The sequence below is a fragment of the Macaca thibetana genome, chromosome 17, assembly GCF_024542745.1.
Source record: "Macaca thibetana thibetana isolate TM-01 chromosome 17, ASM2454274v1, whole genome shotgun sequence".
Taxonomy (NCBI): Eukaryota; Metazoa; Chordata; class Mammalia; order Primates; family Cercopithecidae; genus Macaca; species Macaca thibetana.
The window spans coordinates 77,897,774-77,915,218 of record NC_065594.1 but is presented as its reverse complement, the minus strand read 5'-3'; the positions used below and the strand labels follow the sequence as shown (position 1 = coordinate 77,915,218).

General features: G+C 43.8%; 1 protein-coding gene and 1 pseudogene across 1 annotated transcript in view; one reads left to right on the top strand and one right to left on the bottom strand.

Annotated features, from left to right (window-relative positions):
- The window catches only part of FARP1 (FERM, ARH/RhoGEF and pleckstrin domain protein 1), a 461,133-nt gene that overhangs the window by 369,372 nt on the left and 74,316 nt on the right, over nucleotides 1–17,445 (bottom strand). The window lies entirely within an intron of this gene.
- Nucleotides 11,211–12,921, top strand: LOC126940281 (ATP synthase subunit a-like; annotated as a pseudogene).

Sequence of the window (17,445 nt, the reverse complement as noted above, 5' to 3'; positions counted from 1 at the left end):
TTTGAGCATTTTGTTGTTGCTCTACGTCAAATAAATGGAACTCTAAGAACTGAACCCATGTAAAAATGTTGTCACTTCTAGAAAATTCCTGATCCACTGGCCCACAGCTATGGGGACATATGCCTTTTTTTTTTGCGCACAGAGAAAACATGTGATTAATGATGCTTATTTCTGATGATGTTGTGCATTTGTTCCTATGCTTAGGTGTCTTCTGTGAATGAGAATACCACCCCTGGCTTCTCTGCATCTCCCAGCAGTGCTGGGTACACAGCAAACTTCTCTTGTCTTACTGCAGTGCAATGTTTCTGGTTTATTTGGCTTCAGTGCCAAACATCGTTGTTCATATCTTCAGTGCAACAACAGTGATAAATTAGGTGAGGGGAAGGAAGATAAAAGAATGGGAAGGGTTGTGAAATGATCACTTTCGTCTGACGGTTTTTTTTTTTTTTTTTTTTTGAGACGGAGTCTCGCTCTGTCGCCCAGGCTGGAGTGCAGTGGCATGATCTCCGCTCACTGCAAGCTCCGCCTCCCGGGTTCACGCCATTCTCCTGCCTCAGCCTCCCGAGTAGCTGGGACTACAGGTGCCCACCACCACGCTCGGCTAGTTTTTTTTTTGTATTTTTTAGTAGAGACGGGGTTTCACCGTGTTAGCCAGGATGGTCTCGATCTCCTGACCTCGTGATCCGCCCGTCTCAGCCTCCCAAAGTGCTGGGATTACAGGCTTGAGCCACCGCGCCCGGCCTCGTCTGATGGTATTTATTCCACAACTCTAGGCAAAGAATGGAGTGAGTTCAGGTGCCAAACAAGATTTTAGAATCTCGTACCTAGCTCAACTATCAACCAAGCAGAAGGACTGAATCTAGACATTTTTAGGCCTCAAACAATTACCTTCCGTAAAACTTACTCACAAAGCTCATGGAAGATGCATTCTATCAAAATAATAGCGAACCCAGAAAAGAGAAAATGTGGGGTTCCAGCCCAAGAGAAAGACAAAAGAACTCCCAGGATGATGGTCAAAAGAGAGCCTATGATGGTAGTTGGCCCAGACATCTCCTGGTGTGGTTTGGAGCATATCAGAAGGCTCCCACTGAGATTTTTTTTTTTTTTTTTTTTTTTTTTTTTTGGAGAAAGAAAGGGAAGGGCTGGGCATGGTGGCTCACGCCTGTAATCCCAGCACTTTGGGAGGCTGAGACAGGTGGATCACCTGAGGTCAAGAGTTTGAGGCCAGCCTGACCAACATGGCAAAACCCTGTCTCTACTAAGAATACAAAAAATTAGCCAGGTGTGGTGGCACATGCCTGTAATCCCAGTTACTCAGGAGCCTGAGGCAGGAGAATTGCTTGAACCCGGGAGGCGGAGGCTGCAGTGAGCTGAGATTGCGCCATTGCACTCCAGCCTGGGCAACAGAGCAAGACTCTGTCAAAAGAAAAAAAAAGAAAAGAAAAGGAGGAAGGAAAGGAAAAAGGAAGACAAAGAAAAATGGAAATGTTGAGAGGAGATTTATACAAACTGGGGAGAGTTTGGAGATAAATCAGTGGTAAGAATAAAGAAAATTCAGCATATTAAAGAAGATAATTATTAGTTCCAGAGAAAATACAACATTGGGTCAGAAAGGAAAATTTCTAAGTATATTATATAGCTATCTACCAATGGTATTTACATAGTCCTCGTAATGGAACACTGGCTATTGTTCTAACCAAAATTACAATATTGCTCAACCAGAAGGGTGGGGGCACGGGGATGTGAGGAAGAAAAAGCTATCTCCTCATACACCACAGCAGGAAGCCATTAGGTAATACCTAAAGTTTAAAAAAACAAGGAATAGCAATAGAAGTGTGTTATTTAAGGAAACAGGGAAAAATGCAAATAAAAATCAGTCAAAATTAGTTAAAAGAGTTAAAAGTAGTGGTACCTACACAGTGAAAAATTGGTAGTAGAACGGGATGATGGTTGTTTTTCTTTTCTTCTTTCTATCTTTTCTGTTCTTTAGAGACAGTATCTTGTTCTGTCACCCAGGATGTAGTGTGGTGGCATAATCAGAGCTCACTGCAGCCTCAGCACCCTGGGTTCAAGTGATCCTCCTGCCTCAGCTTCCCGAGTAAGCTTATGGGTGCATACCACCCCACCCAGCTAATTTTTTACATTTTGTAGAGATGGCATCTTGCTCTGTTGCCCAGGCTGGTTTTGAACTCCTGGGCTCAAACAGTCATCCCACCTCAACCTCCCAAAGTGGTGGGACTACAGGCAGGAGCCACTGTGCCTGGCTATTTTATAGATCAAGCTTCACAGGATTATTCAACTGAGGAAATTCTATTCATTTTAATGAGGATAACAACTAGATAGAAATAAAACTATTAAAACTAGGAACAAATAGAGGGGTTCAAGAATAGTCAGATAAGCAGAATCTCTCATACAAATGCGCATGTGAGTCTCCAACTTGTTTTTATTTCCCACAAATTCTTGGACTTAAGGTTGTAGATAAACACTTTCCATATCGGCATTTGCACACGTCAATATGCAAACTGCAGTGGATTTTATGTGACATATGTCATGAGTTATAACATGCTCATATTGGGAAGGGTCTTCACAGGCATTGAGCCCAGGGATTCTTAAGTAGAGGGACATGGAGGTGGGAGCTAGAGTTATTTTTTATATGTAATACTACTAATTTATCTGTTTAGAAACATAGCTTCATACTCGCACAATGGAAAATCTCCTCGGGCAAGATACAGCAACTCTGGTGGAATTTAGAGCAGATTTCTGTGATTTTTGCCTTGTGCTGTTTTCTGCTGTACTTACTCAGAAAGACTGTTAGTCAAATTAAGCGTTCAAATTTAGGATTTACTTAAACCTTTTTGTCAAAGCACTTCTGGAATAATGGAGTTAGTATCTCCAAAAATCTCCTCTTCCCTAAAAGCGATGAGAACACAGGCCAAAAATGTCAAAATTAACTTTCTCAGAACTCTGGAAATTAATCAAAGGCTTGCGACGATCCAAGGAGTATTTATTCAAGAAAACCAGTTGAATGTTGGTAAGAACTATGATCTTTGTGACAGTTTAATTTACACTGTTCCCACCCCTTCTCTGTAACTGTAGTAGTCTTGAAAACCAAGTCTGGGGCTCCCAGTAGCTATGAAAGCTAGCAGTCTATCAGCTTCTGGAGGGAGAAGATGGCCTTGGGGTTCTCCGAAAGTTGCGCTTCCAGAGAATTGTCATGATTTGATCTGTCTAGCAGCTCCCCTGTCCCCATACAAGATGGACATGGACACAGAAGAACTAGACTTGGCCAGGAAGTATAATCAGCACCCAAGATCCAAAGACCTTGTGGTACAAAATGATACTCACCAGAGGGACCCAGACAAGGCAAGCTCTGACGCGTGGGGTCCCGATGAGGAGTGCTCACAAACTGCATGTCTCTGTAGACGCCTATGAATACATTCCAGTGAGCAGATCTCAGTAGGTCCTCCTGAAATAACTGTCAAAGAATAATTCAGATGAGTGAGCTTAGTGAGAAGCCCAGCTGAAACTTACTTGTACACTAGGGCAATCAATCACCGATAAATCAAATGTCACTGAACAATGGTAAGGGAAGGTTTATGGAACAAAAACTGCAGACTATCTGTGGACCAACCAGAGATTGCCTTTATTTTTTTGTCTTGGGACAAGTTGATTGGCTGAAAACTATCAAGGCAGTCTGCCCTAGAGCTGACTGAATACTTATGATGGAAGGCAATTGAAGTTATTTACGTTTTATCCAAGAAAACGTGCGACTTCAGCTGTGGATGAAAGTGGCATGTTCATCTCTGTCTAATGGAGACTACACCCATGCACTGGCATTTACATGTTAGGTCAAGATTGCATTGCCCTTTTTTTTTTTTTTTTTTTTTTTTTTGAGATGCAGTCTTGCTCTGTCGCCCAAGCTGGAGTGCAGTGGCACCATCTCGGCTCACTGCAAGCTCTGCCTTCTGGATTCACGCCATTCTCCTGCCTGAGCCTCTAGAGTAGCTGGAACTACAGGCACCTGCCACCACGCCCGACTAATTTTGTTTTTGTGTTTTTAGTAGAGATGGGGTTTCACCATGTTAGCCAGGATGGTCTCGATCTCTTGACCTCATGATCCACCTGCCTCGGCCTCCCAAAATGCTGAGATTACAGGCGTGAGCCACCGCGCCCCGCCTGCGTTGCCTACTTAATGGTAATTCTTCAGAGTACAGTGATTAACAACACAGGCCTTGAGTCCATTAGAACAGGTCTCTCATTTCTTTCTTGGGCAACACTGAACCTGAATTTCCTCATCTGAAAATGAAGATAATGATATCTACATTGTAGTGCTATTGGTACGATTAAATCAGATGTTTGTAACGTGCTTAACACAGTGTCATCATATAAGAAACCCTCGCCAGGTGCAGTGGCTCACGCCTGTAATCCCAGCACTTTGAGAGGCCGAGGCGGGTGGATCATGAGGTCAGGAAATCAAGACCATCCTGACCAACATGGTGAAACCCCGTCCCTACTAAAAACACAAAAATTAGCTGGGTGTGGTGGCGCACCCCTGAAGTCCCAGCTACTCAGGAGGTTGAGGCAGAAGAATCGCTTGAACCCAGGAGGCAGAGGTTGCAGTGAACCGAGATCGTGCCACTGCACTCCAGCCTAGAGACAGAGCAAGACTCCATCTCAAAAAAAAAAAAAAAAAAGAAAAAGAAAAAAAGAAAAAGAAACCCTCAATAAATGATATCCTTTACTATGAATTATTAGGGGTATAGCTCCCTGGGTCAGTCAGGATCCAGTCAGGATAAACGAACCACCATGTAAACTTAACGAGGAGTTCAATATATAGAATGACTCAGTGTAACAGAGGATTACCTCCTAAGGGATAGAGAGAACCCTGAAGAATATAGGTAAAGGAAGTGGCAGGAACAGCCACTACCTCTGGGGTCGGGGTGGAGCACCCAAGAAAGAAAGAAACCCAGAAGAGGGAACTGGTCCCCAGCCAGGGCTGGGATCCAGACGCTGTTGAAGACAGTACAGCCATGCCCACTGGGTGATGGAGAAATTTGCTAAGGTTTGCTGGTGGGACCCAGTGAGTCTCTGCCCATTGGAGAACCAGGGAAAAGATGACTGTCCACTGGGAGATGCTGAAATGTAGAAATCACTGGGAATCTACTGGAGGGGTAGTGGCTCTGAAACTCACTAGAGTGAGCACCACTGGGTGTCTAGAACAAACAGAAGATCCTTGGCTTAGTCCATTCAGACTGCAATAACAAAATATGCTAGACTGTGTCATTTATAAACAATAGGAATTTACCGCCTATATGCTGGAGGCTGTGAAGTTCAAGATCAAAGCACCAGCAGGTTCAGCATCTTGTGAGGGCTGGCTCTTGGCTTCAAAGATGGCACCTTCTCATTGCATCCTCACATAACAGAAGGCTTACCTGAGCCTCTTTCATAAGGGCACCAATCCCATCCTCAAGGGTGGAGCCCTCATAGCTTCATCACTCCCCAAAGGCCTCACCTCTTAATTCTGTCACATTGGGTATTATGTTCCAACATATGAATCTGGGGAGTACACTCAGACCATAGCAAGTGCCTTCCTTCTGCAGTGTTCCTCCAGCCCTCTGGACTGACAAGGCTTAAGCTCATGCCAGCTGGCCAGGGAGAAATGTTCCAGTATCACAAACAGGGCAATGAAAGGTGGATTCGGAGCTCAGGGGCGGTGAGAGTTGGCACGCCCACTAAGAGCATTAACACCTCTGGTAGCTCATCCTAGTCCAGCAATGGTGGAAAGGGATGATCTGAAGGGAGCAATGTCACCCTCCCTCCTGTAACAGCTCCTTCAATTTGCACCTAGACTGTAGGTCAGAATTGCATGGTTTTCCTAATTGTAATTCCTCATGGTACAGTGGAATCACAAAGATTTATTTTATTTTGAACAGTCTTGCTCTGTCTCCTAGGTTGGAGTGCAGTGGCTTGATCTCCACTCACTGCAACCTCCACCTCCCAGGTTAAGTGATTCTCATGCCTCAGCCTCAGCTGTGACTACAGGTGTGACTACACCACGCCCTGCTAATTTTTGTATATTTAGCAGAGATGGGGTTTCACCATGTCGGCCAGGCTGGTCTTAAACTCCTGTCCTTAAGCAATCCACCCACCTTGGCCTCCCAAAGTGCTGGGATTACAGGTGTGAGCCACTGCTCCCGGCCACAAAGATATATTTTTAAAGAATTTATAATTACAATTGTAATTCTTGGACTTCACAATATATAATTACTTTGAAGTCTTAATTATGGACATACAGTGAGGCAAGCAGCTATTACGAGGAAGAAATCTAACTGGACCCCTGCAAAATTTCATCTATTAATCTTTGCTTCTAACAAAGATTTGTTGGAATCTTTGTTGGAATCTACCTTTCTGCATGTTTGTTTATGATTCTGTTTTTTAAAAGGCCAAGGCGGGAAGATCACTTGAGGTCAGAATTTCAAGACCAACCCAGTCAACATAGCAAGACCCCCTCTATACATAAAAAAGCAAAACAAACAAACAAAACACTCTTCTGCCTCTAGGAAAGCATTTAAAAGATGCAGTAAAAACAGCAAAAACAAAATCCTTGACATTAGTCTTGCTAAGTCCTGGCCCTTAAATGTCATCTCTCTTCCCGTGACTGTGAAATAAGCAACCTGAAATTGACAGAGTTTGAAATTCATTTTCATTATTCCAACTAGAAGTAATTGTTTTTACAAATACCACTCACCAGAAAAGAAGATAGAATTTTGGCTCTGTATTATTTCCCACAGACACAAATGACTTTTCCTGGCTCCTATTTCATGAGATAATCACCCATCTCATTACTGGTATCACCTCTTGGAAACACTGACCTGTTTCACCAACCTTCAGATAAATGTGATGGTTCCACACAGACACATTTATGCTGGTGTCAGGGTTCGACCAGTTCTGTGTATCTTAGAAGAGTAGATCCTTTCCATATTGCGGCCATATAGTAAAATAGGTGAAAATTCTCAGAAGTGAAGGAAGTGTGCCATTTAGGGCAACTGCAAGATAGTGAGTAGTGCAATGGACTTGAAATCAGAATATCTGCATCCAGACTTTTATCTCTTGGTGTACAAACTAGCATATTTGGTGCTGGACAAAATATTCAGCCTATTTGAGCCTATTTCCTCACTTATAAAATTGGAATAATACTAAACTCTCTGCTTGTCATAATAACTAACTTCACACAAAAGAGGCTACTAGAAAGGCAAGGACATATTAGGTACTTAGTAAAGTTTACAAATATCTAAATTTTTTTTTTTTTTTTTTTTTTTGAGATGGAGTCTGGCTCTGTTGCCCAGGCTGGAGTGCAGTGGCATGATCTCTGCTCACTGCAACCTGTGCCTCCCGGATTCAAGTGATTCTCCTGCCTCAGTCTCCTGAGTAACTGGGATTACAGGCACGCGTCACCACTCCCAGCCAATTGTTTTTTTTGTATTTTTAGTAGAGATGGGGTTTTACTATGTTGGTCAGCCTGTTCTTGAACTCCTGACCTCAAGTGATCTGCCTGCCTCAGCCTCCCAAAGTGCTGGGATTATAGGCATGAGCCACTGCGCCCAGCCACAAATATCTAAATCTATTATAGGAAATATTTATATAAAATTCTTTTATTTTTTATTTTTTGAGACAGGGTTTTGCTCTGTCACCCAGGCTGGAGCACAGTGGTGCCATCGTAGCTCATGGCAGCCTCAATCTTCTGGGCTCAAGTTATCTTCCCACCTCAGCCTCCCAAGTAGCTTGGGCCACAGGTGCACACCACTACACCCAGCCAATTTGTTTATATTTTCTTTTTTGTAGAGATGGTTTCTCACCATATTGCCCAAGCTGATCTTGAACTCCGGGATTCAAGCAATCCTCCGGCCTCAACCTCCCAAAGTGCTGGAATTACAGGCATGAGCCACCACACCCAGCTAAAAAATGTTCTTTCTTACATTAATTGGTAACCTTATTAACAATCGTTGTGTTACTGGATTGATATGGTTACTTATTGAACACCTAATCAAATTATAGGCTTTCTATTTATAGCACGTGTACTAAGAAAATAGTATGTGAATATCACATTAAACTAATGGAAAGGGTAAATGCTAAATAAGCCCATCTGCTACTATTTTTATTCATGCTAAACCTCCTAGCCCAATTTAGCAGAGAAGGTAATTAGATGTACAGTCTTTGCTGTGCATGGCTGTCCATTTTCATTTGCTCTGAGTAACCATTTGCAAGACCGTAACCGATGTATTTAAGATCTCCTCCTCTTCCCCTGCTTGTTTGCTTATTCATTCAGCAATCACTTATCAAGCTGCTCCCACCTGCCCTGCAACAGGCTTAGACACTGTGGATTCAAAAATAAATAAAAAAGTGGCCTCAAGGAACTTATAGTTTAGTGGTAGAACAGACACCTAAACCCAGTAAGTATGATACAGTGTAACAAGGGCTATAGATAGAGCTCTGGGGACAAGGAAGATGATGTGACTGATTTTACCTGGAGTATCAATTTAAAAAGGCTTCACGGACGGGCTCGGTGGCTCTGGCCTGTAATCCCAGCACTTTGGGAGGCTGAGGAGGATGAACCACCTGAGGTCATCAGGGGTTCGAGACCAGCCTGGTCAACATGGAGAAACCCCGTCTCTACTAAAAATACAAAATTAACCGGGCATGCTGCCTATAATCCCAGCTACCCGGGAGGCTGAGGCAGGAGAATCGCTTGAACCCGGGAGGCAGAGGTTACGGTGAGCCAAGATCGCGCCATTGCACTCCAGCCTGGGCAACAGACAGAGCGAGACTTCGTCTCAAAAAATCAAAAATAAAATAAATTTTTAAAAAGGCTTCACAAGAATTAAGGCTCTTGAAGAGTGAGAAGGAGGTCCATTTTCACACTGCTGATAAAAACATATCTGAGACCAGCTAATTTATAAAGAAAAAGAGGTTTTGTGGACTCACAGTTCCACGTGGCTGGGGAAGCCTCAAAATCATGACAGGAGGCGAAAGACACATCTTAGGAAGCGACGACAAGAAAGACTGATAAGGGGTTTCACCTTGTAAGAGAAGATAGTCTCGCGAGACTTACTACCACGAGAACAGTATGGGGGAACCGCCCCATGATTCAATTATGTCCTACTGATTCCCTCCCACAACACCTGGGAATTACAGGCGCTACAAATTCAAGATGAGATTTCGGTGGGGACACAGCCAAACCGTATCAGGACGAGAAAGGCATTCAAGGCAGAGACTAAAACCTGTGCATAACTATGGTAGCCTAAATATTCTGACGTCATCAAGGAACTGCAGGATGCTCTGCGTTCCTGAAGAACAGGGTACCTGGTGGGAAGGCAGGTGCTGGCCAGTCCATGTTGAGTGGGCACGGCAAACACCGTGCAGGCACCGGAGTGTGGACTCTGTTCTCGTCCCTGTGAAGAGCTTTCTGAGGTTCTGAGTCTGAGGGGAGTCCAATCTGTTTCAGGAAGCTCATTGTGAACTGTGAAACAGAAACAATTACAAATGTGTAATGATTTGCCATTTCCTATGAACTCTGAAATGCACATAATCAGCTTGTGTTACAAAGATCTATTTTTAAAAGTATATTTATTGCAGTATTATTGATAACAATAAAACCTAAAACACGATCTATATGTCCACCAAGAGTGACCTGATAAAAATAAAATAAATACTGATACGCACAGCCAGTGAAATACTGTTCAGCTCTTTATTTATCTATGTAGTTGAAACAAGGTCTCATTCTGTCGCCCAGGCAGGCTGGAGTACAGGGGCGCAATCACAGCTTACTGCAGCCTCCACCTCCCAGGCTCACGCAATCCTCCCATCTCAGCCTGCCCAGGAGCCAAAACTAAAGGTGCATGTAACCACACCTGGCTAATTTTTTAAATTTTTTGTAGAAACGGGGTCTCATGTTGCCTAGGCTGGTCTCAAACTCCTGGGCTAAAACAATCCACCCACCTCAGCCTCCCAAAATGCTGGGATTATAGGCATAAGCCACCGCCTGGCCTACTATACAGCTTTTAAAAGGAATAAATTAGATCTAAATTTTTTGTATGGAAAGCTGGCCCAGATATGCTAAGATTTGTTTTGTACAGTTGTAGAACAGTATGAGTAATATACCATTTATGTAAAAATAAAATAATAATAACCTAGTTACACTTAAACTGTTACATTTATATAAATGCATGTATGTGCCTGAAACCTCACTGGATAGATAGAAAAGAATCTGTTTGCAAGGTGGGGTAGGTCATAATGGTACTTTAATATTTTGCTGAATACATTTTTGCAAAGTTTTAAACTTTTTTTTTTGCCAGTAGCATATATTACACATTTAATATTTAAAAAATTAGTTTTAAAAAGTTTAGAAAGGCCGGGTGGGGTGACCCGTGCCTGTAATCTCAGCACATTGGGAGGCCAAAGCGGGTGGACTGCTTGAGGTGAGGAGTTTGAGACCAGCTTGGCCAACATGGTGAAACTCCGTCTCTACTAAAAACACAAAAATTAGCCTGGTGGTGGTGGGTGCCTATAATCCCAGCTACTTGGGAGGCTGAGACAGGAGAATCACTTGAACTCTGGAGGTGGAGTTTGCAGTGAGCCAAGATCACGCCACTGCACTCCAGCCTAGGTGACAGAGCAAAACTCCATCCCCCTCCCCCCCACACACACAAAATTTAGATAAATGTGCAATCTTTTGGTGGACTCTGATTGGGAGAATAGCCTCTCTAGGTATGGAATTATGATCCCAGGAAGCAGAGTGACTACCTGAAAACACAACACAGCACAGTGATGAGTGTGGGCTCCCACGTCAGACTGCCTGGCTTCCCAACCTGGCTCGGCCACCTAGTAGCTGTCTGCCACCTAGTCCATTTCAGCTTTCAGTCTCCTCCCTGCCACAGAGATAACCGCCTTGGCCGTCCCCTAAGGCACTGGAGGATTAAGTGCTATAACACCTGCAAGTGTGAATGGCATGCTGGGCATATAGGGAATGTTCCGGCTGTTAGCTCTTATTTCCTGTAAATGATGTTAATTCGGTTTCTCCTTCTCAATATTGATGTCTCTTATTTCTGTTCCTTCTCATCTTATACTGTGCAGAGTTCCTGTTTTAGTTGGCTTATCTTCATTGGAAGAAACAGATTCAAGTGACTTCAAAAAGAATAGAGTTTATTATGAGGATGCAGGTAAGTAACGAGTATTTTCACTTCCACATGGGAAGGCAGTGAGGGAGGCTCTGCCAGAAGGAAAGAGGGTCTGGGAGTCCTTCCTGCACAGGTGACTAATGGCAACAGCCAAACACAGCCTCCCTCACAAGTGGTGGGTTCCTGATAAACTTGGGCTATGTGCCTTAGAAAGGAGGGTGTATGTATTAGTCTGTTTTCATGCTGCTGATAAAGACCTACTCGAGATTGGGTAATTTATAAAGAAAAAGAGGTTTAATGCACTCACAGTTCCACGTGGCTGGATTCAATTACCTCCCACCGGGTCCCTCTCCCAACATGTGGGAATTATGGGAACTACCATTCAAGATGAGATTTGGGTGGAGACACAGCCAAGCCGTATCAGGTTGGTTTATGAGCCTGGGAGCTTTGTAGGAAAGGCAACTGTTCAACTACAAGGTGAAACACCCTCAAACTTGACTTGGAAGTTTGCATATTAGAAGTTTGTCCGACAGAGCTTTTCTGTGATATGTTTCAATACAAATAACTTTCTTCCTTGACTTGGATGTAAAAGAGCATTTGTGGGGCCAGGCTCGGTGTCTCACGCCTGTAATGCCAGCACTTTGGGAGCCCAAGGGGGTGGATCACAAAGTCAGGAGTTCAAGACCAGCCTGGCCAACATGGTAAAACCTTGTCTGTACTAAAACTACAAAAAATTAGCCAGGCGTGGTGGCACACACCTGTAATCCCAGCTACTCAGGAGGCTGAGGCAGGAGAATTGCTTGAACCTGGGAGGCGGAGGTTGCAGTGAGCCGAGATTGTATCATTGCACTCCAGCCTGGGCAACAGGGCAAGACTCCCTCTCCAAAAAAAAAAAAAAAAGCATTTATGACTACTCACATTCTCCCCAGATTAGTCAGTGCCACCAGGTCCTCAACATTGCTGGCATATTGGCCAAATGCAATAGAGTTGCCAGCAGATCACAGCCTGTGGCCAGGCTCACAAAAATACTCCAGCCCACAAATCCACAACAATCACTGACAGCTAAAATTAACGAAAATCTATTTACCCCATTCTCGACCCCAATAATCCTGGGCCAACCCGCCACAATTCCCATCATCCTATTCCCTATACTGCTAATCCCAACCTCCAAATACCTCATTAATAACCGATTAATCACTATTCAACAAAACCTAACTCAACTCACTCTAAAGCAAATAATAATAACTCACAATGTTAAAGGACAAACCTGATCTCTAATATTAATATCCCTAATCACCTTTATTACCATAACCAACCTCCTAGACTTCTACCTCACTCATTTACACCAACCACCCAACTTTCTATAAACCTAGCTATAGCAATCCCCCTATGAGCAGGCACAGTGATTATGGGCCTTCGCTTTAAAACCAAAAATTCCCTAGCCCATCTTCTACCACAAGGTACACCCACACCACTCATTCCCATACTAGTAATAATCAAAACTATTAGTCTACTTATTCAACCAGTGGCCCTAGCTGTACGACTGACTGCTAATATCACAGCTGGTCACCTACTAATACACCTGATTGGAAGTGCTGTACTAGTATTATCAACCATTAGCTTCTCCGCTGCCTTACTGACTTCCATACTCCTAACACTACTAACCATTCTAGAAATTGCAGTCGCTCTAATTCAGGCCTACGTCTTTACACTCTTAGTCAGCCTTTATCTACACAACAACACCTAATGACTCACCAACTCCATGCTTATCACATAGTTAAACCTAGCCCCTGACCATTAACAGGAGCCTTATCAGCTCTCCTGATAACATCCGGCTTAATTATATGGTTTCACTTTTACTCCACCACCCTACTGACACTAGGCCTACTAACCAATGCACTAACCCTGTATCAATGGTGACGTGATATTGTACGAGAGAGCACCTATCAAGGCCACCATACAGTATCTGTCCAAAAAAGCCTTCGATATGGAATAACATTATTTATCATCTCAGAAGTCTTCTTCTTCACTGGCTTCTTCTGAGCATTTTACCACTCGAGCCTCGCCCCAACGCCCCACTTAGGGGGTCACTGACCACCAACAGGCATTACCCCTTTAAATCCCCTAGAAGTACCTCTTCTAAACACCTCCGTACTACTCGCATCAGGAGTTACAATCACCTGAGCTAGGTGGAGTGAGCCTATATGGCCTATCTGTGCCACCGACAATAGCAAAAAGTCTGGACAGAGTACAAAAGCTATAAACCAAAAATAAAATTCTAAGACCCCCTCCCCCCAAACCATTTGAACAGACCCCTCCTCTTGTCCAAGGGCATTCCAAAGTTAACCTGAAAAACTAGTTCAGCCCATGATGGGAAGTGGGAGCTGGACTGTCTCGTGATACCCTCTTCCCTTTTGGAAATACTGACAGAACAGACTCTAAGTCTGATAAGAAATATTTGCAGTATATTCTCTCTGAAGCCTGCCACCTGGAGGCTTCGCCTGCATGATAAAACCTTGGTCTCCACAACCCCATATCATAAGCCAAACCATCCTTTTTATTGATAGTAAGTCCTTCAGCCAATTGCCAATCAGAAAATCTTTAATCTGCCTATGACCTGGAAGCCCCACCTCCCTTCTAGAATCCGTCTCAAAAAAAAAAAAAAGAAAAAAAAAAGGCAGGCAGATCGAGATTGTGGAGGGGGCTGGAAACGTGGAGATGGGTTTGCCAGATTTTTTTTTTCTCTTCCTGTCTTTTTTTCGTTTCTCTCATGGCTTTGCCTTGAAGGTGAGTTCCAGTCATGGAGGCGTGGGACTAAACTCAGATGCCATCCCGGTATTTCGGCCAAAGTCATCTAGGAAAAGTGGCCCGTGCTGTCTGAAGAGTGTGTGTATGTGTGTGAGAGAGGGAAGGGGGCTGGAATCTCCATTTTGTATTTTTCCTTTCTCCATAGCTTTACCCCAGGGGCAAACATCTGTGGCAGAACTCTGTTAGGGGCAGAACGAGCAGTCAACACTCAGAAAAATCCCACGTTTCTGGGCACCAGAGTTGGGGGCAGGAGGATAAGGGATCCTGTCAGCTGAAGAACGTGGAGACAATCATAGAAGAAAGCGGGTAAAAGGGGTTCCCTTATCCCGCATATGAAACCACACAGGCCTGAGCTTCCGTCAGAGCTACCCAGGCATATGGCAGACCCCAAACAACACTGCACACTGAAAGGAGACAGGAACCACTATCCACAGAAAGCCAGACAGAATTTCTATGTGAGCCTAACTGGGTTGGGTTGATTGCCTGATGAAAGAGAGGGAGAGAGGCAGGGGAGGGAAGAGGAGGGGAGGGGAGGGGAGGGGAGGGGAGATTATAGACTAGGGAGACAGGGGGAGGGAGGAGGAAAGGAGAGGGGAGCGGAGGGGAGGAAAGGGGAGGGGAGGGGAGGAAAGGGGAGGGGAGGGGAGGAAAGGCGAGGGGAGGGGAGGGTAAGGGAGGAGAGTAAAGGGGAAGGGAGAGGAGGGGAGATTACAGACTGTTTTCTTGGACTGAGCTCCTGCATGAAGCCCCAGTCCACCAGACCAAAGCAAATGGAGTCGCTTAGGCTAAATGCCACATAATCAAACTGAAGTTCTAAGGAAGTAGTCAGATCCCAAAACAGATCAGTTTTTCCTGAAAACAAGAGATTTCAGTCTACCTGAGTAATAAGGAAGTTCCTTCTGCTTTAACCCTTCCGAAAAGTAACCTGACGTTAACCAATCCGTTTTTTCCCTCTATTGTTCTGTTTCCTTGTTTCGCACTTAAAAACCTGCCATTTCCTGGTGGGAGCCCCTCTTTCTATTTTGTAGATTGGAGGCTGTCTGGATTCATGAATTGCAAATACAAGCCAATAAGATCTAAAACTAAATTGGTTGTAATTTTGCCTGATGAGAAAGAAAGAGAGGAGAGAAAGAAAAAACGAAAGAGGAAAAAACCCTCAACATTCTCAAGAAGATCTTAGTAAGATTAGATAAGGCCAGTATTATCCTGATACCACAACCAGATGGACTTTACAAGGAAAACAAGGGGTTAATATATTCATGAACGTAAACAAAAATCCTTAACGAAATGCTATCAATCTGAATGTCTAGTATTATTAATCTGATAAATCACAATGGTTGTATTATAATAAATATCTAAAATGCTGATCATACGAGTTATGAATGAGCATATGTTAGTAATGATTTTTTATTTGCAATAATATATTCCTCACAAAACAACAGTTTTCTCAGAGAAAATCCATAAAGCAGCGGATTTTTAGCTATTATTATAGTTAGCCGTTACCTTGACTTATTCTTTAAAATATACTTTCTTTCTTTTTTCTTTTTCTTTTTTTTTTTTTTTCTGAGACAGAGTTTCATTCTTGTTGCCCAGGTTGGCGTTCAATGGCATGATCTCTGCTCACTGCAGCCTCCGCCTCCCAGGTTCAAGCGATTCTCCTGCCTCAGCCTCCCAAGTAGCTGGGATTACAGGCATGCACCACCACGCCTGGCTAGTATTTGCATTTTTAGTAGAGATGGGGTTTCACCATGTTGGCCAGGCTGATCTTGAACTTCTGGCCTCAGGTGATCTGCCCACCTCGGCCTTCCAAAGTGTTGGGATTACAGGCGTGAGCCACTGCGCCCAGCCTATACTTATTTTATTTAAAAAATAGAAAAAATATATTTGTCTTTAGGCTGGTATATTTACTGGCCTCTTAAAAACTGTATTTTTCTTCTTACAGAGAACATGCAAGAATGGCAACCGTGCTGGCAGGGGTTCCAGCACCTCTCTCTGGCCAGCTCTCCCGGCTCCTTTCTAGAACCTGCCTTCTCGGTTGATGCCCAAAGATCACTCCTGACAGCTTTGCGTCAACAGGTCGTTCTCACGGAGCTTAGGGATCCTCCTGGCAACCCTTTAGGACCACACCAGGACAATTTACAGCAATTTTAATTTGTGTTGGTCTCTTGCTGCTGTGTTTTTCCTTCTTTCTGTTCCAAGGAAGTGTCAACGAAAAGAGTCAAACTCTGTAAAATAATTTAAGAGATTTATTCTGAGCCAAATATGAGTGACCATGGCACATGACACAGCCCTCAGGAGGTCCTGAAGACATGTGCCCAAGGTGGTCGGGGTACAGGTTGGTTTTATATATTTTAGGGAGGCATAAGATATCAATCAAATACATTTAAGAAATACATTGGTTTGGTTCAGAAAGTCAGGACAACTCAAAGCCGGGGGGTCGGGGGGCTTTCAGGCTGTAGATAAATTTAAACATTTTCTGGTTGAGTTTGTCTAAAGTCCTGGGATCTATAGAAAGGAAATGTTCAGGGTAAGATGAAAGATTGTGGAGACCAAGGTTCTTCTGAAGTTTTATAGTGGCTGCCCTTAGAGACAAGAGATGACAAATGTTTCCTATTCAGATATTTAAAAGGTGCTAGACTTTTAGTTCATTTCTTCAGGATTGGGAGGGCCTGGAAGAAAAAGATCTAGCTATGTTAATAGAGATTCTTTACAGATGCAGATTTTCCCCCCACAAAGGACGGCTTTGCAGGGCCATTTCAAGATACGTACGGCAGAGAAACATGTTTTGGGGTTAAATATTTTGATTTTTTTTCCTTGTCTCATAATGTATTTCCAGAGTCAGATTGGAAAGTAGGTCACAATATAACGGGTCAAATAAAACCCATCTGATGAGAATTTATGGTTTGTAGGGCATGACTCCCCCAGACCCCGTAGGTGGGAATTTGGGGAAGATAAAAAAAATTGGAGCTTAGTCCTCAGAAGCAAGATTTTGCCTTTCATTGCTTCAGGGATTCATGAAAGGCTTTGGGGACCCTGAGCCAAGAGCAGAAATCCGGTGTCATGGTTGGGAAAGCCAAAGGCTCCCAAAAGATGGCAGTGAGCGGAGTCAGAAAGGGGTTCTGAGGCTTGGGAGAGCCAGAAGCTAGAGACGTGCCTTGGGATTCCCCTGAGACAGGGTAGCGTGGAGGTCTGCGGATTTCTGCCTTTAGCAGACAGCCGAGTAGCCCCAGCATCACAGGATGGGACTCCATGTGACAGCAGTGTGATGCCAAAGGCAGTGATCTGGGTGATGGTGAAGGCCTCTCACCCCAGGCCCTTGGCCAGTGAGCACAGCTGTGTCGCTGTGTGGCCCGAGCTGAGCTGTTTCCATCCTCTGAGATTTGAGTACTCCGATTTATCATTCCTGGCAGGTTTCTTTAGCCGGGCACTAAAAAAAAAGACCCACAAAAAACAAAGGAATTAG